A 27,685-nucleotide genomic window follows, 5' to 3' on the forward strand; every position below is an offset into this window, starting at 1 on the left:
CCATAAAATATCTTAATTACAAATTTTATTGTCATAATACTTCCTGGTTCCCCACATTTAGTGCTGTGTCATAGGATTTATATCTTTTTTTACCCATTTATAATCTTTCGAAAAAGAAAGCAGAATAAGATTAAAAGATGGGCTGTTTCAGACAAGACATCCAGGGCAGGCATCTTTGATATGGGGCCATTTTATTATTACACTGAATGTGCCATCATAGGCATTCAGAATCTGGTGAAAAAATCTTCTAGGAGCAGCTAACAAGAATCCTAATACAGGAGTGTTTATGGTTGGGTTGAGACACATTCAGGAGCTGAGTGATTGACAGCAAGAGGAGCAAGACATGAGGTAGATTTGTATTATATTCTCAGTGAAACGGGATGGCTTTAGAAGCTTTTTAATAAAAAGGATATATGATCTAAATTTCTTACTGTAAGTATCATTCTCTGTATAGTAGGGAATGTAAACAGTACAAACAGAGAAATAATGAGAATGCATTTGCTAAATTTTATAATAACTCCATTATTTTAGTTTATACTATACAAGTATAAAGGGAACATTGATTATTTTATGATAATTTTGAGTTTTTTATTGTAATGAATAGTTTTAGCAGTATCATCAGAGTTCCTTAAGAGTTCCCCAAGAATCATTATATTAAATATATTTTATTATGAATATTATAAATTATTTGGCAAAATTGGGGTAATGATATAAAGAATCATAAGTGGAAGTATTCTATTGATATATAGTCTCTAAACAAAATACCTCAAATATAATATAATAAATATATTTCCAATTATACATGTTCTCAAAATATGTTAGATACATTTTAAGCTAATGTTAGTTTTAACATTATTTTATAGTAAATATTTTATATTTATATGTTATTATGCCATTTATGACCCTACTAATAAACCACAAGTAATGTATTCTTGGTTAATTTTAAGATATATATATATATAGTTTACTAAATTAACAACTTTTATTAAAAATAGACTTTGAATCACAACTCAAATGTTTCCCCCATCAATTTTGTTAATTTTTACAACATTTATTAAGCTCCATTAAAATTATAAATTCAGATGCAGCTTGACTTACAATGTAGTTACAACTCAATAAATCTGTTATAAGTTGAAAATATTATAAGTAAAAAAGGCATATAATACACCTAACCTACAGAGCATCATAGCTTAACCTAGCCTAGCTTAAATGTGCTCAGAACGCTTACATTAGCCTACAGTTGGGCAAAAGCAAGTAACACATATTCTATTTTGTACTAAAGTGTTAAATATCTCATGTAATTTATTAAATACTGTAGTGAGAATGAAAAACACAATAGTTGTATAGGTTTTCAAAGTATGATTTTAAATGAATGCATATATTTTTTGCACAGTTATAAAGTCAAAAATATGTTAAATTAAACCATCATTGACGTCAGGGTCCATCTATATATCTTGCAGTATTTACATAAATGGGGCAGAAAAACAGATCCAACTTTTGTGTCATTAAAATCAAAGAATAGGGAAGTGAGAATAGAGCTGCAAAATCATTCAATGAAATAATGACTAGAAATGTTCTAAATGTGGTAAAATACATAAATATACAGAGTTAGGAAACTGAGTGAACTGTAAATAGGATAAATTCAAAGAAACCCTACATATAATAAAGACCCCCAAAACTCAATAAGACATGTCACAGTGAAATTTCTGAACATTGAAGACAAAGCAAAACCTTGAAAATAGCCAGAGAGAAATGATGCATTACCTACCAATACAAATGACAACATACTTCTCAACTGACATGATGGTGTCTAGAAAAACATTGCACAATATTTTTAAGTGCAGAAATAAGATAACTATTAACTATGAAATCTATATCCAGTTAAATTTTTATCATGAATGAAGGGGATGCAAAGACATTCTATATCAAAGAAGTAGTAAAAGAATTTGGGATGCAAAGACATTCTATATCAAAGAAGTAGTAAAAGAATTTGGGTAGCAGATCTTGAGGACATCATTGAAAAATGGCAGAAGGAAGTTCTTCATAAAGCAAAGAAATTATAAAAGAACAACTCATGGATCACCGGGAAGGAAATACAACTGAAAGAATAGATATATGGACACATACAACAGACTACCTTCACAAGTTGGATAATTCATTCATTGTATAATTCATGCAATAGACTATCTTCATGAGTTGTATAATTCATATTGATGATTGAAAATAATGACACCATCAGATAAAAAAGAAAATCATAATTAAAAGTCAGAAAGTAAAATATTTGAATGAAAGTCAGTCTTCTACACTGCACTTGAAACGTTAAAATGTTGATACCATTAGACTGCTAAGACACATATGAATAATGTAATACACAGAGCAACCACTAAGAAAAATATACAAAGACATACACTCAAAGCATTATGAAAAAAATTAAGATAGAATTCTAAAAACATGTTCAAGTATCCTAGAAGAAGACAAAAAAAAGAGAAACAATGGAATAAGAAGCAGAGGAAGCAAGCAGAAGATAAATAATAAAATGGGAAATGTTTCTCTGATATAGAATTATTTTTTTAATTGTACATGGTTAAACATGTCAATTTAAAGAAGCGATTGACAGGATAAAATAGCCTACCCATATGCTGTTTACTGAAAAATTTACTTCAAATTCTACAACATGCATAGATTTAAAGGATGGAAAAAATATACCATCAATTATTACTTCAAATGTAAATTACTGGACCATGCCTCCAGAGTCTCTGTTTCAGTAGTTCCAGGATGGGATCTGAAACACTGTATTTTTCTTCATTTTTTAACTTTGATTTTAGTTTCAGGGGTATATGTACAAGTTTGTTATAAATTGTGTGTCACAGGGGTTTGGTGTACAGATTATTTTGTCACCCAGATAATAACCATAGTACCCTATAGGTTGTTTTTCTATCCTCTTCCTCCTCTTACCGTCCACCGTCAAGTACTCCCCTGCATCCATTTTTCCCCTCTTTGTGTCCATGTGTATCCAGGGATTAGCTCCCACTTATAAGTGAGAACATGCAATGTTTGGTTTTCTGTTTTCGGCATTAATTTGCTTAGGCTAATGGCCTCCAGCTGCATCCACACTGCTGCAAAGGACATGATTTTTTCTGTTACTATGGCTGCATAGTATTCCATAGTGTATATGGACCACATTTGCTTTATCCATTCCACAGTTGATGGGCATATAGGTTGACTCCATGTCTTTGCTGTGTGAATACTGATGTGGTATACATACAGGTGCATCTTTCTTTTTGTAGAATATTCATTTTTCTTCTCGTATATATTCAGTAGTGTGATTGCTGGGTTGAATGGTAGTTCAACCCTCAGTTCTTTGAGAAATCTCCAAACTGCCCTTCACAGTGGCTGAACTAATTTACATTCCTACCAACAGTGTATAAGCCTCCCCTTTTTTCTGCAATCCCCTTTTTTTCTGCAATCCAGCCAACATCTGTTATTTTTTGACTTTTTAACAAAAGCCATTCTGACTGGTGTGAAATGGTATCTCGTGTTTTGATTTTCATTTCTCTGATGATTAGTGATACTGAGCATTTTTCCATATGTTTCTTGGTCGCTTATATGTCTTCTTTTGAGAAGTGTCTGTTCATGGCCTTTGCCTACTTTTTAATGGGATTGTTTGTTTCTTGATTGATTTGTTTAAATTCCTTGTAGATTCTGACTATTAGGCCTTTGTCAGATGTATAGTTTGTGAATATTTTCTCTCATTTTGTAACTGGTGTGTTTGCTCTGTTCATAGTTTCTCCTGCCTTGCAGGAGCTCTTTAGTTTAACTAGATTAAAACTTTTCAAGTTTTGTTTTTGTTACAAGTGTTTTTGAAGACTTAGTCATATCATAAATTCCTTCCTAGAGTTTGTTCTAGGATTTCCGTGTCTTAATTACATTGGGAAAACATAATTTCAGCATTAAGTACTTATTCAGACGATTACAAATAATAGAAAATAAGAATATGGAAAATTTTGTTCACTTAAATAAATATAATATTGTGTCTTGTAAGTTGATAATTGCCAGGCTATATATTCATACTCTGCCATCATTCAAGTTTATAGTCTTAAATTAAAAACTAGTTAGCAATTTATGCATATATTTAAAAGTGCATTTAATAGGTATTCCTGTGTTGATGTTAGTTTGTGTTACTTTACTTGTATCATTCAAATTTGGACTTCTTTTTCATAAAATCAGAAGCCAAAAAAAAAAAACAGAAAAAAATGTCAATAACTAAAATGGTATACGAATATTCTGCTTTACATGGGAGATGAACTTTACTTATCAAATAGAAGCATCATCAATGAAACACTACTATAAAGTGAACATTTGTCCCATAAGACTGCTTTTATAAAATAAAATGTTTAAAAATCAAATATCCATGAGAGCTGGATAATGTTTATACAAAAATTGTTTTAGATATGCTAGGACAACTAATAACAATGTTAAATTAGTGATATAAAGATTTATTAATCCCAGCACTTTGGGAGGCTGAGGCGGGCAGATTACGAGGTCAGGAGATCGAGACTATCCTGGCTAACAGGGTGAAACCCCGTCTCTACTAAAAATAGAAAAATTAGCTGGGCGTGGTGGCGGGCGCCTGTGGTCCCAGCTGCTCGGGAGGCTGAGGCAGAAGAATGGCATGAACCCGGGAGGCGGAGCTTGCTGTCAGCCGAGATTGCGCCACTGCACTCCAGCCTGGGCAACAGAGCGAGACTCCGTCTCAAAAAAAAAATTATTAAAAATATAAGGATTAAGAAAAAATAAATTATACTTACTCTTTCAAAATATATATATAGTTATAGAATGAGAGGTTAAAATTGTGTGCATTCATTCATAGAAAGTTGAGAAAGCTACAAAACTTTGTGTTTAAATAATATACATTTAAACATTGTCACAACTTCCAAAATTAGAGTTGATAACATGCCCCTTTTTTTTTCAGAAAAAAGCTTTAAACTGAGTATCATAGTATAATGTTGTCTAATAATTTAAAGTTAGTAACATTCCTTCAAAGAATAATTGTCCTAATAATTTTTAAGCCATGTGTAATCATCAAGATTCATACAAAAATTTTAATTATTTTACATTCCTAGACAGTGGAATAAAATAATTTTGAACAAAGTTAAAGTATGTTTTCAAATTTCATCCAAGACAAACTAAAGGGCTAAAAATTGAAAATATTTTATAAATCATTCTGAATAATATTACTGAATCATCAAGAGTATGATCAAGACCAAACATTTTTCTATATAAATAGGCAAAATGAATACAAATTGTTTCTCACACTATGAAGAACTCAACACTTATTGCAAATTCTAAATTCACAGCAATTCTCCAGGTAGAAGTTTATGGTTTTGTGCTGATTAGAAAACAAATGTGAAGAAGGCTATTTTAAAATAGGTTGCCTATACTCAACATAAGACCAAATCTAAAGGAGGTCAAATAATTTGTAAATGCAGTCATACAACAAAGCATCCATAGTTCAACTGGCGATAACAACTTCTGCTTAGGTTCCTGTCTATAATTTTTACGAATAAGATTATGTAATTCAAAGGTGTTTTGTGATTAAATGTGTGACCACAAAAGACTGTAGAGAAAATCAAAATCAAATAATTTATTGAAATGAATACAATTAAATTTTGTATCTAAAATGATATATACATAATTTCAAAACAATATCCATGTTTTAAAATATAATTTTACATTTTTTATTTAAATAGAGTTATATGTTTTATTTAAGTCATAAAGTATGTCAAGGAATATATAAGGAAGATAGTTAATGCCTAGGAATGTAATAAAAATATTTTTAATGCTTTCTTAATATGTTTTGATTCATAGTTATTTAAGAAAGTACCTAAGAATGACATAAATTGAAAATATAGAATAAAGCATAAGACATTCATAATTGTAAATCATATAAATTATAATTATTTGTGACATTAATAAATTACTCATGCTTTTTTAGCTAAATCATTTCTGATATAGCAGTTAATTAACAAAAAGTTACTTCAACCTTTCTGAGGAAAACAATTTGAAACTTTATTATAAATGATATTATTTATCCATAGAAAATAATCCCTTACAACTTCTAAGTGAGCTATAATTTGCAAATTGAAAATGTATGCTGGTATTCATCTAAACCACGTACATTTGTTAATAATCTCTTGCAATATATGGGATAAAACAAATTATAAAATGAAACATTCTAAATAAAATTCTACGACATTCTGCAGGAGCTGGTGACACAGTTATTATGGAAGGATAACTGATAGTCTTAAGTAAGTTGTTGAATATTTTCCCCTGTAAGTCTGTTGTTTTCAAGAACATAGTAAACTTACAAAATTACTCTAAGCTTCCTTCAATTTTATGAACTCTTTCTAATAAAGAAATAATCTGATTACCATACACTGACAATGGATAATACATATTATTAGAATTAATACACCTTACTTAGTTAAATTTTCACATCAAAATTCAATTTTTATTTTTCTTCTGTGTTATTCTACACCATTTCTGGTTAAATTACACTAAATGTGATCTCTACACATGAACTTAATAAGGATTATTTCCATAGCAACTAGTACAAGTTTTCAGTAAATAATAGCTTTGAAAGTGCTGTGTTGGGATTATGTTGTGAGTTATTCTATTAACCCTAAGGGACTTTTATATTTATTTTTTCTTGGAAGGACTTAATTTGAAGAACAGAAGTAAAGATCAGATTTAAGTTAGAATAGGTGTTTCTCTTTTTTTTCTCTCTCAGAGATATCAACAGAGACACAGAGACTTGCTTGCACCCTGTGTTACATAACTGATAATTTAAAACTAAATTAAACCAATTATTTCCAGATATAATTGATATTTCAAGGACATTGTTTCCATTGGTAAAATATATTCATTCACATTTGCCTTCACAATTATTTATTCCTTAGGGATTATACCTATTTTGTTTACAGCCAGAAAATCACATGGGATTTACCCTACAGAGGCTATAGATTATTTAATTTTAACACAATTTAATTTTTATTCTTATTTATATATAAATATAATTTGATAATAAATAATGGGTAATAATTATTTTAGTTTTTATTTTCTCAGTGAACATTTATTAAGTTTTCTATCGTGGTAATTATCCAGAAAGACATTGAACATAGACTAGTAAGCAAGCAGACATTGGCCCTGATCCCATGAAGGAAGCATTTAATTAGGTAACATTACAATTTCATATAAGCGTAATTTTATCTTCTTATATGAATGCAGAAGACTAAGATAAGTGATAAGACAAAACAGAGTTACACACATTAAAGTAGTAAACATCCATGAATCTACCAAGGTTTAAAGTGCTTCAAACACGTCATAGTGATAATCCACAGTATATGAAACCAGCATATAAAATGCTTCCTTAGTTGAGAGAACAACCTTGAACAACAGAAAATGAACAGTTCTTTTAAGTATTTCTACGTTTCTGGGCCTTTTGATCCCTATTTTCCTGACATCACGTTGCAGGTCTGGAATAAGGCTTCCAGTTCTTCTTTTCCGTGTGTTTTAGACATTTGTGGTTATTTTCCCAGCTTCTTCATTGATGGATTACATACTGTCCTTTTTTTTAATTTTCCATTTTCTCTAGAGAGCACAGCATCTATATTTATCTGTGTATAGACTGCACTTTGTCATACAAAACTACATTAATTTGATTTTTTTTTAAGATGGAGTCTCTTTCTGTCACCCAGGCTGAAGTGCAATGGCACAATCTCAGCTCGCTGCAACCTCCGCCTCCCTAGTTCAAGCTATTCTCCTGCCTTAGCCTCCCGAGCAGCTGGGATTACAGGCGCCCGCCACCACGCCCAGCTAATTTTTGTGTTTTTAGTAGAGATGGGGTTTCACCGTATTGGTCAGGCCAGTCTCAAATTCCTGACCTCATTTATTTCCACAAAGCCCCCAGCTCCGTGTATCTTGTAAACAAATCATTGCCTTTTAAAAAAAAGTTTCCTTAACTTGGAAGAACACTGCTACAGAAACCACTAGCATCAACGAAGATGCTCAGCACACAAAATGCTTAGTTGCATCCTTGGAAGCCCTTTATAATCCTAATTTTTGTACCCAAATATATCATTTCATATGTATACAAACACACAGAGAAAAAGTGTATAATGCTAGCATAAAAATAGCACATAATTTGTGTTTCTTATTCATGAATACTTAGAAATCAATTATACAGAGTAAACATGGATTCATTTCATTGGACTGACTTGAAACCAAAACAAGTGGTATATAAGATAGAATTACGATATAAGTTACTTTTGAAATCTAGCAAGACCCAGGTTTAAAAAATAAATTAAATTCAGGGAGTAGATTACTATTAAATAACAATATGAAAATGTTGAACCTTAATTGTGATAAAGAAAATGCAAAAAATTACTACATAAATATAATTTTATAGCCACTATGTTAATGAAACTTATAGTTTGAAACTACCAAAAATTAGCAAGTAAAATATAGTGGGAAGTTGTGAAATACTAATATTTAAGAGTTTAAATTTCTTAGCCACATTGGAAAATAATTATCTTTATCTTGGAAAGTTGGATATGTTTACTCGATAACTCCTTATTCCAGTTTTATGTATATTCATTAGAGATACTCATATATGCACGCCAAAAATGTTTAAAGTTGCTCATATTAACAGTGTTTATAACAGCAAAAACTTAGAAACCTATCAAATGTCTATCAATGTGGGAAATGTAAATTTTAGTAATAGAACACTTAGGACCTCAAAGGGAAAGGTAGAAAGAAAGCAAAATTTACAGATATATGTAGCAGTTGTTTGTGGTGAGGAAAAATAAGAAAGTAATTATAACTATGAGATACTTGAATTAAAATATTATATATTATATTTCTAATTATAGTCACTTGTACGGAGGTTAGATTTTTAGATAAAACATTTGTGCTTGTGAATTTAGATAAATTAGTAAACAAGTTTACCAATGAAATAAATGGCTAATTTATATATTAGTATGAATTGTAAATTTAATATTGGCAATCAATCAATTCCCACTGGATTAAGGGAGGCTTAAGTTATTTGTTTATTCTGCTTCTTGGACTTTTATTCTTGATCTGCTTTATACTTCAAGATTATAATAGAGCAATTTAGATAAGGCGTATTCACTCTCTTGACAGTTTACTTGATATTCAGTCTTACACATTTTCTGTCCCTCAAAGAAGTGTTGCTATTGCAGGAAAGATTTTATAGGAGTAGGGAGGAGAGGTAGGAATAAGAAAAAGATCATGTTGGATGTAATTACCAGTTTATTACTGGAAGAGTTTTCCAGACAAAGTTGAGAAGTGGGAAATAGGAAGAAGATGTGCAATGGCTGCTTTACTTGGTTGCTTATTCATATCTCCAGTTTTTACAATAATCATTAGAGATTCCCAACATCCCAAAGCTACTGAATTTCTGAACTGCAGATTGATTCTGGTGATTTTTTTTTTCTCCATCCTTCTTTTTGTCTAGACTTGAAGATCATTTTGTGAAAAATTTGTGAAGGGTCATCTTTATAAGACTTCATTAAATTTAATATAAATCAGTACTGGTAAATATTAAGCAAGCCTAAAAACCGAACAAAAGGAAAAAATAAGTTTTTAAACTCAGAAAAGGAACCACTATGAAATGTCAGAGCTTTCATCATCATATATATTCTTAATATATTTAGTAAAAGAAGAATAAAATAATGTTAGTAAATATCTGATAACTCTTTTCAGGATTTAAGTAGACACTGCTATTATGGGGTTAACATAAGCAAACTTTTCTATGAAGTTTTTTACAAATGCTATTTGCAAATCTTCATCAGCCACCCATTCCTTAACACACTTCAAGGGGCTGCCTGAATAATTCTTCCAGAGCTTACCTGGAGTAAGTTTATTAAAGGCCTCATATTATGAATGCAATGAACATACCTTAACCCTAATTTGCCTTGCCCTGACTTTATTACCCTATAAGGTTGGCTTTGTTTTTCTCTAAAAATATTATCTTGAATTTTCTATTTCTATTTCCATAAAATGCCATTTTAATGTTTTCCTGCTATTTTTCTGGACATTCTTTTGTAGTCTCTTGTCACCTTCTCTTCATGTATACATTCATTAATGATTAAAGTTTTTCTGAAATTTATAGTGGACGTTTAAAAAATTTTAGTGTGCATCTACTCTCATTATTTCAGTTGCAATCTCTTTGTGAGGCTCTCATATTCATGTATCCAGTAGGGGTTGCTCTAGGGCCTAAATATGGAGCTTCTTATTGACATCCACTTTGAACTGTCTCAACAGCACTACCTATTTAACACAAATCTCCTCTCCAAACTTATATATTTTCTGTGTTCCCTAAATCAGAAAATTACACCATGGTTTACATAATGGTTTTCCCTCAGCCCCAAATCTGGAATTATTCTTGATTCTCTTGTCATCAATTATATTACAAATCCAATGTATTCTATATTATAGATACCTCTGAAACCCACCTACCATTTTGTTCCTCATTGTCAAGTGGCCATCATTTCTCCTCTGGATTATTGTAATATTCTCTTAAGTGATGTTTCAAAATTAACTCTTCCTACTTTGTTATTTGTTCTTCTTTCTTTAAGATCTCCTTTTGTAAATGTAAAACCGATGGTCATCTGATGTATAGAAGAATTCAAGGCCTTCCTAGTGATATTTGAACAGACCCAAAATCTAGCCAATAATACCATCCAGGGGTTTCTTTCTGTCTAACTTTCTAGGATCTTTTCACGTATCTATTCCCTTAACTCTCCATACCTTAGCTATATTGACTTTCATTTGGTTCCCTTATTTGTCATGGTTACTTCAAGCTCTAGGTCAGTTTTTCTGTACCTGAAAAGACATTTAACTCTTATTATTCCTTTATATGGGTATTTGCATGAGAACACAAACCTATATAGATTCTTCTGTTAATTCTTCACATAGAATGCTGAAATTCAATTCTTTATTATAATTGAAATTTATTACATGATAAATATATGTTTGATATGATATTGAAGCTTTCCATTAGCACAGCACTTGTGTTAGTCTTGTTCATCATTATAGTCTAAGTATAGAGCTTGATAAATTGCAGGCATTAAACAAAAACATATTTGAATAAAAATGAATAAATCAAAAACCTCTATATGAAGAGAATAATTAAAAGTATTTCGATAAAGAAAAAACACAGAGGCCACATTTAATTTAAAAATTTACTAAACCTTAAAAGCAAAAAATGCATTATATTTTATTATTCTGAAATTAAATCTAGTGCAGGTGAGCCAGGGCACACAGCCAGTGAGGTAAGAATTTAAAAAATCTTGAAGAAATTCAAAATGAAGCAATAATGTTCCCTAGAGTTTAGAAAACTAGTGTTTTTCAGGTGTATACAATTTTGAAATTTTATTTTTGTACTTTTAAAATTATTATTCACATTTTATTGTACCAAATAAGCTGTATTTATATATTTTTAAATCTATGCATATAGGCAAATATCTATAAAATTTCTCTTCTAATAAAAATACTTATATATACACATTTAGATATTTTGTGTGTTTATCCAGTAAGTGTATTAATTCTAATCTTATGTTTAGCAGTTATTAATATTCCTTTTGCACAACATCACAGGTGTCATAGACAGACAGGTCCGGAACTAGGAATCCTATACTGGAAACGCTGTATACTGCCTTACACCGATTATACTTTAATATATTTAAGCAATTTGTTGAATTCTTATTCACTAAATGTTCTTTTCCCATCTTCTGGCCTGGATCAGTGGGTCATGCCTATAATCCCAGCACTTTGGGAGGCCAAGGCAGGCGGATCATTTGAGGTCAGGTGTTTGAGACCAGCCTGGCCAACATGGTGAGACTCTGTCTTTAACAAAAATACAAAATTAGTCGGCATGGTGGGACACACCTGTAATCCCACCTACTCAGGAGGCTGAGACAGGAGAATCGTTTGAACACAGGAGGCGAAGTTTACAGTGAGATAAGATCAGGCCACTGCACTCCAGCCTGTGCGACAGAGAGACTGTCTCAAAATAAATAAATAAAAATGTAAAAGTAAATACATTTCCCATCTTCCAGTAAATTGCTGTTTTCGGAATTTATCATAAATCTATACTTTCTGGGCTTTCATCCTCTTAAACATCTTAGCCAATAACTTCTGTACTCCATTTTGTCTAATATATTCACTGATGAAATGGGGAGTGATTCTCATAATGCTGAATATCTTATTATATTAACTTGGTGTGTTGATCTTACTGCCTAAAATATGCTTTTAATCTTCAACTTTCTTGTATGAATTTAAAACATGCTTATTGTATTAGTATGAATATTTTAGCATTCTAATATTGTTACATTTTACTCCTCTGATTAATACTGAGTAAGCTACAAAATACATTGTACTTTACACTAACATTTTACATACAGAATAAACATTTTATATACTTCTTTAGAACAAGTTACTAACATTTCTAGAAGCAATATAGTTGAAAGAATATAATGAAGTCCTTAAGTGCAAACTAGTTGATTTTAGATGTATTCAATGTTTCATAAAACATTCAATAAAAATAGCATTCATGTATTTTTAAAAGATATTGATACAAAGTCTGGAAATTTACATAGATTAATACATGAGAAGTAACTCACTTTTTGTTTGTAAAAAGAAAAATTATTTTTAAAGAGATAGTTTGGTCCTAAGTTGTGTCTTTTGGCTCATTTCGTTGAAATGGTAAGCTTGGTTAACTCTTAAATTAATATTTTTTCAAAGAAGACATTATATAGACACAATAATAACCAAATACTCTTTTATTTATATATGTTAAAAGTCAAGTAAATAAGGTATACTCTAGCTAAACTGTAATACCTTCAGCGAAACATTTGTCCAATAAAACACTTTGGGTAAAAAGTTTGCTATTTTTTCCAAGTGCCATAACCAAGATTCATTTAATTAATGAAACTTTTAATGTAATTTCACCTTCTTTTCCTTTTTAGGTTAATAATTATCAAATATATGGCAATGCTGGACTTTAGCTGACCATCGTGCTTCTGGAAAACAACAAAAACTGAGATATCTGTTCACCATTTTGTGCGTCCAAGGACCACCTACTTTTTACATGTGACAAGAACTACCCACCTCCACTCTTCAGGTAAGACTTACTGTCACTCTGCCCCATGACTCCCCCACATCTTGGGGATGACTCCCTTGTACCTGAAGCTATACTACTCTAAGCCTCCTTTCTTTTTTTAGGATGTTTGTCATTAATGAATGTTTGCTGTATTGCAATAGCCTGAATAAAATCATCTTCTCAATTGTTCAGTACATATTGTGTGTGACAAAAGAAAGACAGGTTGTAATTTGGCATGTACTAATAATTTTAGTCTTTTTATTTATGAATTAGTCTATCTTTCCAAATGCATAATAAAATGCAATTTTTCTTTTTATTTCGAGAGGGAGTCTTGCTCTGTTGCCCAGGCTGGAGTGCAGTGACATGATCTCGGTTCACTGCAACCTCCACCTCTGGAGTTCAAGCAATTCTCCTGCCTCAACCTCCCGAGTAGCTTGGATTACAGGCACCCACTACCACAACTGGCTAATTTTTGTATTTTTAGTAAAGATGAGGTTTCACCATGTTGGCCAGGCTGGTCTCGAGCTCCTGACCTCGTAAGCTGCCCATCTTAGCCTCCCAAAGTGCTGGAATTACAGGCGTGAACCACCGTACCTGGCTGTAGAATGTAATTTTATATAAAGTTATAGACATAAGTTTAAATAGTTTTTATATATATATATATGTGTGTGTGTGTGTGTGTGTGTGTATGGACATGCAAATATACTGTATTAGTCTGTTCTCACGCTGCTAATAAAGACATACCCAAGACTGAGTAATTTATAAAGGAAACAGGTTTAATTGACTCACAGTTCCACATGGCTAAGGAAGCTTCACAATCATGGCAGAAGGTAAACGGGAAGAAAGACACATCTTATACAGCAGCAGGCAAGAAAGCTTGTGCAGGGGAACCCCCTTTGTAAAACCATCAGATGCTGTGAGACTTATTCACTATCACAAGAACTGAATGGGAAAGACCTGCCCGCAGGATTCAATTACTTCCCACCGGGTCCCTCCCACAACACGTGGGAATTATGGGAGCTACAATTCAAGATGAGATTTGGGTGGGGACACAGACAAACCATATCATACACACACATTATTCACCTGAATTAAATAAAAGCAAGTAATAGAAGAGAAATACTAAAGTAATATGGAATACTTTTCATAAACTTTACATATATGTACACATTTGCAAACATACACAAATATAGTACATGGTGGCTACATAAAAAGATTATGTAGAAATAGGTAATTTAAATTTCTTCAACTAAATATAACTATTTAAAAATCCAAAATAGATTCTTGAAATCTTTATATGTTTTTATTTGGGTTCAGCAAAATCCTTTGACTTTAAAATGTTAGCACCACAAAGCACCTCAGTAAGAGGATAATGAAAAACTTAAAGGTAATAAGTTCAGAAATCTCTCTCCATTTAAAAAGTTATTTATTTATAAAAATTTTATTTTCCTGCCAATAGAATACAGAAATAAAACTCAAATTTTGCTTAGTGACATAGTGAATCCATATGCAAGGTATGGATTTTTTACCCTACCAAAGAGGTAATAATGAAGACATGTAGGTTTCCTATTCAGCCTTTGTACTCAAAGTTTAAATTCAAAAAAAGAGAGACCCTGTATCTTAGAATACCTTCCCCTCTCCGAGCAACTGCATTATTGAAATTCAAACTGCTAACATTCTAAAATCCCCTTTTTAAATAAGGATAGAACATGCTGAAGAAAAGAGTTGCAATGAGAAAATATATGGGAACAAAATACCTATGCAATGCAGAAGTCTGCATAACTGAACCACTCAGAGGAGAAAAGTAAGTTTCCAAAGACCCAATAAAGTCAATTTTTAAAAATGTGTAAATCAGTTCCTACATTTTTGATCAAGTTAAATTTTCTCTGTCCTTAATCATATATTAAGATAATCTAAGATAAATTATCTTATATTTTGCAAAGCAGCCATAAGTATAAAAAATATTGTAAGAATAATCAGCATATTAAATTCATGAAGAATTTTTAGAACATGAAGAATTTTTAGAAACTATATCTCCAAATAGAGTGTAGAAAACATTTTCTAATAGTTGTTGCTTGAAACTAAATAATTAAAAAATAATTTTTTAAAATTATAATAAAAGCATACTAAAGAATATACCTAAATAAATGTAGAAAACAGTTCATTGTTTTCTATCAAAAATAAACATATGTTTATATATTTATTCTAAAACATTGAAATTATATTAAATATGACAAAAATAATAGCCACAGGAGGCAGTTTTTGTAATTTTTTAACGTTAAGTGAGAACAAAATATTAAATAATAAATTTATTTGGTGAAAAATATATTAAATAGTCTATTGAAGCAGGGTGGGGCACCATTAAAGACTCAGGTTTAATTTTTTTTTTTTTTTTTTGAGACAGTTTCCCTCCCAGGCTGGAGTACAATGGCGCAACCTCGGCTCATTGCAACTTCCACCTCCCAGGTTCAAGCAATTCTCCCACCTCAGCCTCCTTAGTAGCTGGGATTACAAGCGCCTGCCACCAGGCCCAGCTATTTTTGTATTTTTAGTAGAGACGGGGTTTCACCATTTTGGCCAGGCTGATCTCAAACTCCTGACCTCAGTCCATCGGTCCACCTCGGCCTCCCAAAGTGCTGGGATTGCAATAAACGAGTAGAATTTTATGATAATTTAAGATACAAACAGACTTCGCTTTGCATGAGAGTGTGAGACCATAAAAATTACTATGAAAGCTGAAACTGTGGCAAACATCTGCATTGACATCCAGGCATTTCCATACATCCTCTGATATCTAGGTAGACGTTCCCAAACATCAATTCTTGACTTCTGTGTATCTGCATGCTCAACATCATGTGGAAGCTGCCAAGGCTTGGGACTTGAACCCTCTAAAGCCACAGCCTGAGTTGTACCTCTACCCCTTTTAGCCATGGATGGAGTGGCTGGGACATGGGGCACCAAGTCTCTAGGTTGCACACAGCAGGGGGGCCCTGGGCCCAGCCCAGAAAACCATTTTTTCCTCATAGGCCTCTGAGCCTATGATGGAAGGGGCTACTGTGAAGGTATCTGATATGCCCTGGGGACATTTTTCCCATTGTCTTGGTGATTAACATTCACCTCCTTGTTACTTATGCAAATTTCTGCAGCAGCCTTGAATTTCTCCCCAGAAAGTGAGTTTTCTTTTCTATCCCATTGTCAGGCTGCAAATTTTTCAAACTTTTATGCTACTCTTGAATGCTTTGCCACTTAGAAATTTCTTCTGCCAAATCCCCTAAATTATCTCAAGTTCAAAGTGCCACAGATAGCTAGGGCAGGAATACAATGCCACCAGTCTCTTCACATAGTAAGAATGACCTTTACTTCAATTCCCAACAAATTCCTCTTATCTGTCTGAGACCACCTCAATTTGGACTTCATTGTCCATATCAGTATCAGCATTGTGGTCCAAGCTATTCACTAAGCTTCTAGGAAGTTCCAAACTTTTCCACATTTTTCTGTCTTCTTCTGAGCCCTCTAAACTCTTCCAACCTCTGCCTGTTACCCAAGTCCAAAGTTGCTTCCAAATTTTGGGGTAACCTTATAAAAGCACCCCACTCTCTATCACAAGAAGAGCAGCATGGAGGTAACTGCCCCCACGATTCAATTACCTCAGACTGGATCCCTCCCACGATATGTGGGGATTATGGGAATTACAATTCAAGATGAGATTTGGGTGGGAACACAGTCAAAACATGTCAGCCTCCAATTTAGACTTTGGACACCCAAAGCTGCATGAGTTTCTTTGATTGATAACACTTTAGCTTTCCATGTGTTGTCACAGGTTGTTGCTGGCAGATCTAAACAGGTCATTGAAACTCTACCAACAGAAGACACCTCGAAGCTTGAGTCTGGTTTTACTTGGACCTTGTCCCACAGACCTCTTCCTTTTGCTGATTGTAATCTGTATTCTTTCACTCTTAAAAATGTAAGCATGAGTATAACAACTTTCCTGAGTGCCTCTAGTGAATCATTGAGCCTGAAGGTGATCTTGGAGACCCTTGACATATCTGTTTATCTTCTGTCTTATGGCATTCCATCCTCTTCTTAAGCATTCTTTATTTTATATGAGAATAAATATATATATATATACACTTTATGTATATATATAAGTATATATGTATATATAATAAAATATATATATACATAAGACTTAAGACATATATACATAAATATATACATAAATACACATATACACATATATAATACATAAAATATATATATACACATAAGACTTAAGACATATATATACATAGATATATACATAAATACACATATATACATATATACATAGAATATATATATACATAAGACTTAATATATATATACATAAGACTTAAGACATAAAATATATATACATAAGACTTAAGACTATATATGTAGTCATATATATTTTATATATATATAAATATATATACATAAGACAAGACTATAGTCATATATATTTTATGTATATATAAATATATATACATAAGACTTAAGGAGACTGTAAATATATATTGTATGTATATATATACATACATAAAATATATATATATTTTTTTCTTTTTCAACTTTTATTGTAGGTTCTAAGGGTATATACGCAGGTATGCACATTTGTTACATGGGTAAATTGCATTTCTCTGGGGTTTGGTGCACAAATGACTTTGTCACCCATGTAATGAGCATTGTACCTGATAGGAGAGTTTTTAACTCTCACTCTCTTCCCACCCTGCAAACTCAAGTAGGTTCTGGCATCTATTGTTCTTCTCTTTCTCTTTGTGTCTAAACATATGCAAGTTTAGCTGTCACTTATAAGAAAAGAAAACCAAATACTGCATGTTCTCTCTTATAAGTGAATTAGGATAATGGCCACCAATTTTTTTTTTTTTTTTTTTTTTGAGACGGAGTTTTGTTCTTGTTGCCCAGGCGGGAGTGCAATGGTGCAATCTCGGCTCACCACAACCTCTGCCTCCTGGGTTCGAGCGATTCTCCTGCCTCAGCCTACCGAGTAGCTGGGATTGCAGGCATGAGCAACCACGCCCGGCTAATTTTTGTATTTTTAGTAGAGACGGAGTTTCTCCATATTGGTCAGGGTGGCCTCGAACTCCCGACTTCAGGTGATCCGCCCGCCTCGGCCTCCCAAAGTGCTGGGATTACAGGCATAAGCCACCATGACCGGCCTCTACCAAATTTTTTTTATAGAAAAATGCAACAGTCATGATCCTTACCCACATGAAGCCTGATGAGAAAACAGAAAATTGGGGTAAACAATCACATTAACAAAAATGTGGTATTATTTTCAACTGGGTTAGTGCTGGCTGAGAAAAATAGAAGTTGATGCAATTTTAGGTAGGGAAGAAACATTTAAGAAAGTATCATGTGAATAGGTACTAGGATAAATTATGGGGACAGTAAGACGTAAGAACAATAACTGAAACAACTCTGAGATGAGGATATTGAAAAAGCCGTTGTGGCGTAAGCAGATTTAGTAAGAATCAGATTTGTAGAAAATATGTTTAGAGAGGTAGGTATAGGCCAATCATGGAGGACTTAGCTGAGTATAAAAGCCATTCTTTGTTTTATATGTATGATGAAAGTAACAAAAGTTAATTTACATGTTAAATATATGATTATGGCTTCTCTGTATAGGATAAAATAAGAGAACTGGTTAGCAGTATGGAGATTAAAAAGACAACAAAATTTAAGTGAATATATCCAGCTACAGTTACAGCTACAACTTGCAAGACTCTGTAATTTCACATATGTCAATAGAGATGTATATGTGGGAATACTTACCATATAATTATATAAAAATGCATAAGATTATTTTTAAAAAAGCATGTGGAGCATGTTCAGTAATAAGAAGTGAAGTTCTTTAACATTTTAAAGGCAAGAAACATATTTAAGTGGAGTTTCCAAAGTGGTAGGAAAGAAACCTTGATTATATGGAGAAATATTTCCAAGTAGAAGGCAAGGCTAACTGTGTCAAAAGCTCTGTGGTGAAAAACATGTCGAAGATTGAAAAGCAGCCATTAAATCACTCTCTGCGGAAAACCTTCCCTCTCAGGTTCATATTCATTCACCCATTCAACGATTATTTCCTGAGCTCCTGTCCTGTGTAGAACCCTGTTCTAGGCACTTAGGCTATATCACTGAATAAAGTATCTTGTTATAAAAGATAACTGTATGAGTAAAAGAAAGAAGTACAACTACATGAATAAAAGAGTAATATAAATCAGTATAAGTAAAGAGTAATATTCCTAATGTGATTAGTTATAACCTTCAATGAAAGAGTAACATGTGAGTAAAGACTTGAAAGAGATGAAGAAGTTATTCATGAATATATAAAATCTAAGTGTGTTCCAGGAATATTTCTAGTGCATGCATCATAAGGTGAAAGTGTGCCTAGAGTATTGGCGGAGGAGTAAGGATACTAATGTGCTCAGAACAGAGTGAAAGGGGAGATTACCAAGATAGGTCTCAGAGAAGACAGTTACAAGATCTGGTATTTACTCTGCATGACACGAAAAAACATTGCAACATTTTGAGCGGAATGACAGTATCACATTTATTTTTCAAAGACTATCTGCAATAGAATCAAGTTTTCTGGGGTAAGAATTAAAACAAAGAGCATTAATTAATTGGCAGCTTATTACAGTAATCCAAGTAATAACTCATGGTGGGTTGTTCCAGGATTATAGCAGTGGAAGAGATAAAGAAGGGTCATATTTTGTTTATGTTCTTAAAAACAGACTCAATACAATTTCCTGATGGACTGAACATGGATTGCAAAGGGAGTCAAGAATGACTCCATTGTTCTTATCTATACAACTGTAAAGGCAGTTTTAGTAAACTGAAGTGGGGGCTGTGGATGGAGCAGGTTTGGGGGTGATGGTCAAAAAGTCAGCTTTTGATTTATTAATATTAGGTAATAAAACAGCCATTCAAATAGCAAAGTTAATAATGTAGTTGAATATAACAGTCTAGATTTTGGTAGAGAGATTTGAGTTTGAGAAAATAGCATGAATAAGCAGGAATAATATAATTCCATGTTATCATCATTTACTGGCAGTAACATCCAGCCTTTTCTTTTCTTCTGTAATGAATGGCATGACCCTTCCGTGAATATAGCCTATTCTTTCCAATATACCCAGCATTCTATCCCCAATCTTCAGAATAATTATTGTGCCGTTTTTTCCACTTACTTTTTCTCATGTATTAAAAGGATTTCTCTGGTAGAGATTAAAGCTTCTGGTCAAAAAAAAAAAAAAATCAGTTGTTTTACGTCTGTTCCTTGAATCCACTGACAACATCAAAGCCAACAAGAAAATGGAGAAGAAATGTTTCTCCTTCTTTGCAGTTAGGAAAAATGTCATAACTCCAATCATGATCCATGAAGCATAGCTGAGAAATAATTTGAAACACCATGCAAAAGAGGAAAGATACTTAGAGCCAACATATATTTTCCTGGGAATACATTCTTGTATCTTGAGCAAGGCAAGTTTTTTTTTTTTTTTTTTAAGTAAAAACATTTGTTCTTAAATGCCCATCTGTGTCTCAACGTTAGCAGTATGTCTTTTTGGTAGGAAATAACCAGAACATTGCAGGATGTTTAGCTCCTTTGAGTTCACATCCTAAATGTCAATAGTATCAACTTACATTGTCACAAACAAATCTGGCTCTAAGTATTCCTAAACTCATTTGGAGAGCTGTACTCTGTACTGTTCTAAATGTTAAATGGTATTATTTACAGTTACTTGTTTTAGGCTCGTAATTGGCATGTCAAAATGGAAAATGAGCTCAGGTTCAAGTTCAATAAGTGGCAGGCTTACTGATAGCAGACGAAGAACTGTGTAGAAATACCACCCTTATTGTCTATGACATAAGCTTCTAATTATAAGACACTAGAGACATTGACATCTACTTAAAAAAAGGAAGATATGATCACAGAAAAGCTATCACATAAAAGGTCTACAGTATAAAATACATCAACAGTTACGAAAAAACAATGACAGAAAACATGCAAATGTTTATGTTAGTTATTTATAAATAAATGGCATTATAGGACTGTTTAATTTCTCTCTTTATACTTTTACATTTCCAAAATTTCACAGTGTGTGTGTATGTATATGTATTATAAAAAAATAAATTTAGCAAAGTATCTTGTAAATTTAGTGATGAGAATATGTTATTAGAGTCTTTCAGAAGCAACTAATGTTAGTATAATTTATATTGTTTAAAATACATCGGTAGATTAAATATATCTGTAATTATAAAATAGAAACATAATGCACACCTTAACCTTAATAACTATAATGTCATCTAAAGAGAAGATCAAGTAAATGTGTTATTGGAATAAATTGTTTGACAATTTATTGAATAAAATGATAGAATTTGCATTTGCAGTTTTTCTGGAACTTAAAACAGTTTAATTAACAGGCTAGCCTTGACACAAGAGTATATAGAAAAATAAGTCAAGTGACATTGTAGTAATTAAAGCCAAAAACATTTGAAAAATTAAGTTAATATTAATCACAATATTTTTATTATAAATATGGTACAACCGTGCACTATATAAGAATGTTTCAGTCAATGATGGACTGCATATATGACTGTGGTTTCATAAAGTTATAATATTATGTTTTTATTGGACCTTTTCTATGCTTATATACACAAAGGTAAGTACCACTGTCTTACTACAACTGCCAACAGTAGTCAGTACAGTAACGTAATGTACAGGGTTACAAACTAGGAGAAGTAGGCTATTCATATACCTTAGGAGTGCAGTAGGCTACACCACCTTGGTTTGTGTAAGTACATCCTATGATGTTCACACAGTGACAAAAATCTCTTAACAATGAATTTCTTAGAACATATTCCTATCCTCAAGCACAGGATTTTAAAATGACTGCATTTTAAAAATTTTCTAAGTAGTATTTCAACACCAGAAATTATGATCAGGAATGTTGATAAGGAATAAGAAAACAGGTAATAGATTTAAGCAGTCTAATTTTTAATCTCAATCAATACATATGTTGTATACATATGTTGTATAAATCATCTAAGTCACAGAGGTAATCAAATATTCATATTTCATGGGAAGTATGAATAATAACTATTATTTTATATATTCTTGTTTATGCCCTAAATTTATCTGTAAGGAATAAAGATATTGTCAGAATAAAAACATCATTTCAATATGCTTAAAATTCAATTAACTCTCTTTTGGCAGAATCAATGAGACAATAATTATAAGACACGAGCATACAATAAGCCAATTCTTGAGAAGTGGATTTTGTTCTTCTTCAGTCAATATGGAATCAGGATGATTGACAGTGTATTGAAATTTCATTTTTATCACACTTTTAAAACTGTCATTTCAGGAATAGTAGAGTTAAAGATCTGCAATAAAATAAAAAAAAACTACTGTTTACGACAATCAGAGAAGTAGCATGTATTTTAATCTTAGCACTGTGAAATGCTCTGAGAGCTCATTCACCCATTGCCATTTACAATTTGTGAATCAATTTGTAAACAATAGTGCCTGCCTATATAGTTAGTTGGTTCTGTGAAATTTTACTTCAAGAACATTTTATGGGGTATTTAGGAGATCATACATCCCTTTATTAATTTTGGTCACCATTTTCAAACTTCTATGTTTTTACCCTTCCATTTTCTGCAGATTGCCATTTCAGGACACTTCCTACATCTGAGGAAATATGCATTCATCTTGCAGTACTTTTCTCCTCCAAATAAAAGTCAGTATGATAACAACTACACTATCAGAAGTGAGTTTATGGGTAGCGTTAACCACCTAGTTTATCATCCAATGGGACACTTACGGTACTTCATTGCAGCAGGTATAAATTGAGACTTTTCTGGGCAAACTGAAGTGTTCGTTCACTACATTTATAGCACATTTTAAAAAGTGAAAAACAATTACATTGCTTTTTGCCTCCATGTGTCATAAGAGACAATTGACTTGAATCCCAAGGGTTGAGCAACAGCCGACAAATTTGAATGATATTTAGTTATAAAGTTTATGTAATAGGTCATTGGATATTCAAACACATATTCTAGAACTGGAGAAGAAACTCCACCTTCATAAATGACATTGAATGCAGCTACTAATTATGGTATCTCTAGTTTGGTTTGAAGAGAATAGTTGGGACTATAAATTGCTTCTCATGGAACATATAGCGAACATATTACATCAACTTATCCTGAAGAAAGGTATTGTTCAATATCAACGTATTAAGCAATATTGTCCCTTTGTGTTGTTAAACATGTGAAAGGCACCTCGAATTCACAGTATTCTGATTATGCCTACACAGTGCTTATGGGCACTGACATTCTTCATGTGAAAAATAGTAATAACTTTTAAGGCAACTACTAGGCGGTAAAATAAGGCAAATACTGATAATTACTACTAAAGCAGCTACTAAGCAGTAAGATAAGGTACATGGGCAGCTATGCACATTTTATAGTGCGATATGTGAAGATTAAACAAATTTCAAGCATGTAGAATTTTCAGTGAGAAGTAGTAACAATTGAACTATGGTATGTTAAAATTCTTATGTGAAAAATATTATATCCATAATTTAAATATTTGTTTTGCTTTTATCAAATGACACAAATTGGCCTTTTCTTTGTATGCTACAGTTATGAGTGTAACAGTTCTTAGAGATAAAAAATTGTTTAAATTATGGCATAAAGGGGCCATTCACATTAGACACACATGGGTAGATATTTTCTAAATTTGGGATCATTTAGTACAAACAAAGTTGTTACTAAGCTTGTTTTAAGTCAATCTCCAGTGATAATTGAAAATGAGGAGATACACAAAAATTTAAACATTTTTTGCCTAGAAATTAAAATAAATTTAATTAACATTTTGGATTATTTCCAAGTCCACATTTCTAATAAGTAAGAAAACATTAGGCTGGGAGCTGTGACTCACACCTGTAATCGCAGCGCTTTGGGAGGCCGAGGTGGGCAGATCACGAGGTCAGGAGATAGAGACCATCTTGGCTAACACGGTGAAACCCCGTCTCTACTAAAAATACAAAAAATTAGCCGGGCGTGGTGGCGGGTGCCTGTAGTCCCAGCTACTTGGGAGGCTGAGGCAGGAAAATGGTGTGAACCTGGGAGGCGGAGCTTGCAGTGAGCTGAGATTGCACCACTGCACTCCAGCCTGGGTGACAGAGCGAGACTCTGCCTTAAAAAAAAAAAAAAGAAAACATTTAATGCAGTGACCTTCTAAGTGTTTTTCCAGTATCTTTTAAAGTGTGGACCCAAAAAAGCAAACGCATATAGTGTTTTTCATATATAACACACTGTTTGACTTTATTTTTTAAGTATTATAAGATTATGTTTACACAGAAAGAAAGTTTTCTGTACACTTAATATTAAGCATTTGTGACTAATTCTCAAAGGATATTATTGACTTTTCTTATGCTTAAGAAATAGTAAATGTAAAATGGAGGAGCAATTTTAAATAACTGGTAGGTTTCATATAATAGGAATACATTTTAGTGGTCTTATAATTTATTTACTGATTTATCTTTGAAGAATTGAAAATAGTAATGTTTTTATTTTACATATTTGTCTTTCATTTCTCAGGTCTAAGCCAAAGGACACTTCAGTTATCCAATCTTGCAACAAATACATTTAAGCACTTAATATGGGCTACTGTTGGTACTAGGGGCATTGAGAACTTCAGATTTGATTAACACCCAAGAGCTGCTACCATAAAATAAACTAGGCAGCTACTAGGCAATAAGATGAGGCACATGTGTAAAACTTCTGATTTTAGCTTGGTGAAGAGTGGTTACACAGCCATTATTACAAAAATTACATTTTTCCACAAATAAAGACATCACTTTTCTAGAGAGTATATGCTGCCATTTGCTTTTGTCATTTAAGAAGTGCTCAGTAGAGAATTTAATATAAGCTTTTATTAAACAACAACTGTGATTTACTATCAAAGGCAATACAGACACATCATTGAAAAAAAGGAAGATTCTTAAACCTCCTTAGGGACCGTCCAGATGCATTATACTCTTTCATAGTTCATTCTTTCTTTTCCAGGCCTTTCTTCATTTACCACCCTTCCCCTACTGGTAGGAGAGAGATTAGAGGCATTATTTTTTTCCTCCACAGTCAGATAATGCTGTTATTGTTGCGGTAACTTTTATTTGTCTTCTCAAATCTCACTAAGATTTTTTTCAACCTTTTTCAAAGATAAATCAATTATCGGCAACCTCCCAAATATTTTATTTAAACCTATCACATTTATTCATTTGTTTGTTTCTAGCTATTCTGAAACACAGATTATGTTAGTATTTCCGTAACAATTTCTTATACAAAACGTAATACAAAAAATACATATTTAACACATAAAAGGAACTTCTTAATAACTATTAAGGCTTCAGTTAATTCTAAACTTCATGTAAACGTTAAAATGAGCTCAAGATGTGTAGACGTATTATGTTTTCTTAGGCTATTGTTTTTTTGCAACATTTAGCAAATGAATAGGATAGTACAGGGCTTTTTCGTACTTCTTAAGAATTCTATGTCATTGGCCTTACTTTTCTGGTAACTTGTTTTCTAGTATATTCATTAGCAACCTCCTGGTACAACATATCTGAAAACGCTTGACAATTAAAATAACAATAACAATTTTTTATATGAATTCATAAACAGAAAAGTATGAAGAAAAGTCAGAGTCCAGAAACTATGGGAAATCATAAATTAAAAATGATTTTCAAACATTAGAGTTGATGCTGCCTCTGGGTCATCTGTCAGTCTCTAAGTTACCTACAGCTTACAAATAGAAGACAAAATTTGAGACCATGCAGAATAGTAGATCTTATCAGAGAGTATGCATAAAACCAGGATTAACAAATATAAGGAAAATATAATTCTTCTACAGAAGAAAATAAAATTTCAACTCATTTTTTCTTTAAATTCTAAGTGTGTGTGTCGTACACACACGCACACAAAATTCTAATAGCAATCTTACCTTCATGTGAATTTGAGGACCTAATTTACACTATCACCATGTTCTAAACAGCTCCACAATGGCTATATAATTTAAATTTTAAAATTACTGCTTTGTCATCATTCAGAAAACTAGCAAACAAAAAATTTAAAAATTTTTTAGAGAAAATTATTTTTTAAAATTTAATAATTTTATTTAGAATTAAATTTCCTAAACATCAGTCTCTGAAGCACAAAGAGACAAAGTACCATGAATGATAGTAAAAATGAATATAGCAGAATCAGACCCACATGAACAGCAGATACAAAAATAAAATAAAAGCAACATGTCTTCAGGTTCCCAGGAGAAACGGATCTATATTTATACACACATACATACAGAAAGAAATGTATTGTAGGAAATTAGCTCATGTAGTTATGGAGGCTGAGAAGTCTCAAGATGTGGAGTCAGAAAGCTGCAGAGCCAAAAAAAAACAAACAGCATAGTTTTATCTGGGTCTGATGCCCTGAGATTAAGGAGCGCTGAAGGCTTAAGTTCCAGTCTGAGTCTTAGTCCAAAGGCAAGAGAAGACTCTTATCTCAAGGACAGTCAGGCAAAGGAGCGAATTCTTCCTTACTCAACCTATTGTTGAGGCCATCAATAGATTAAATGAGGCCTACCCATGTTGGGAAGGCAATCTGCTTTACTGTCTTTTGATTCAAATATTATTCTCATTAAGAAACACCTTCACAGATACAGCCAGAATAATGTCTCATCACATCTCTGGGCACCCCATGTCCCAGTCCAATTTACACATAAAATTAAATATCACACAATATTTAATATAAATAAAGAAATAAAGTAGGAATTGAAAAATATGATAGGAAAAAAATTAGGGTATAAAATATAAAAATGAGACTATAGGGTAGATTCGATTGAAAATTCAAATCAATAAATAAGAGAAACAAATTTGTGAATTCTGTAGGGGGCATGTGAAATCAATGTGATCACACATCTTGATAAAGTATTTTACATGTGGAAAGAAAAACACTCATTCAACATAATGTAAATTTGTAAAATAGAAACAATAGATAAAATAACTTGGAACTAATATTCTAGGTAATATCAACATAAGGGAAGATGAAGGGCAATGATACAAGACTGAAACATACATTTGCTTTTTCTATGAGTAGTTAATTAGAAATACGTCCTTTTTCAAAAGTGAAGAAGAGAAAAATTGAAACATTGAAAAAACTTAGAGATTTAAAACATACATATAGTTAAGAAAATGATTATATTCTGAACAGTATAAACATAAAGGACTACAAATTAGACCAATAAAATTAAAATCATGTTATCTAAAAATGAGAACAACTTAAAAGCATCAAAAAGATAAGATAGATCACTTAGAGAATAATAAATAGACTTACAGAATACTTCACAAAAGCAGCAATGAAAGTTTAAAAAAGGGAAGGAATATTCTCAACATGCTTTGAGAAATA

The 27,685-nt window shown here is 32.2% G+C and overlaps 1 long non-coding RNA gene across 1 annotated transcript; it reads left to right on the forward strand.

Annotated features, from left to right (window-relative positions):
• Window positions 1-244: 244 nt before the first annotated feature.
• Window positions 245-22,975, forward strand: LOC109029205 (uncharacterized). The gene is made up of 5 exons (XR_002008273.3): window positions 245-348; window positions 13,050-13,204; window positions 14,885-14,987; window positions 17,004-17,147; window positions 22,884-22,975. It is a non-coding gene; the product is annotated as an uncharacterized lncRNA (long non-coding RNA).
• The last annotated feature ends 4,710 nt before the right edge of the window (window positions 22,976-27,685 follow it).

Source organism: Gorilla gorilla, chromosome 1 (assembly GCF_029281585.2).
Source record: "Gorilla gorilla gorilla isolate KB3781 chromosome 1, NHGRI_mGorGor1-v2.1_pri, whole genome shotgun sequence".
NCBI lineage: Eukaryota > Metazoa > Chordata > Mammalia > Primates > Hominidae > Gorilla > Gorilla gorilla.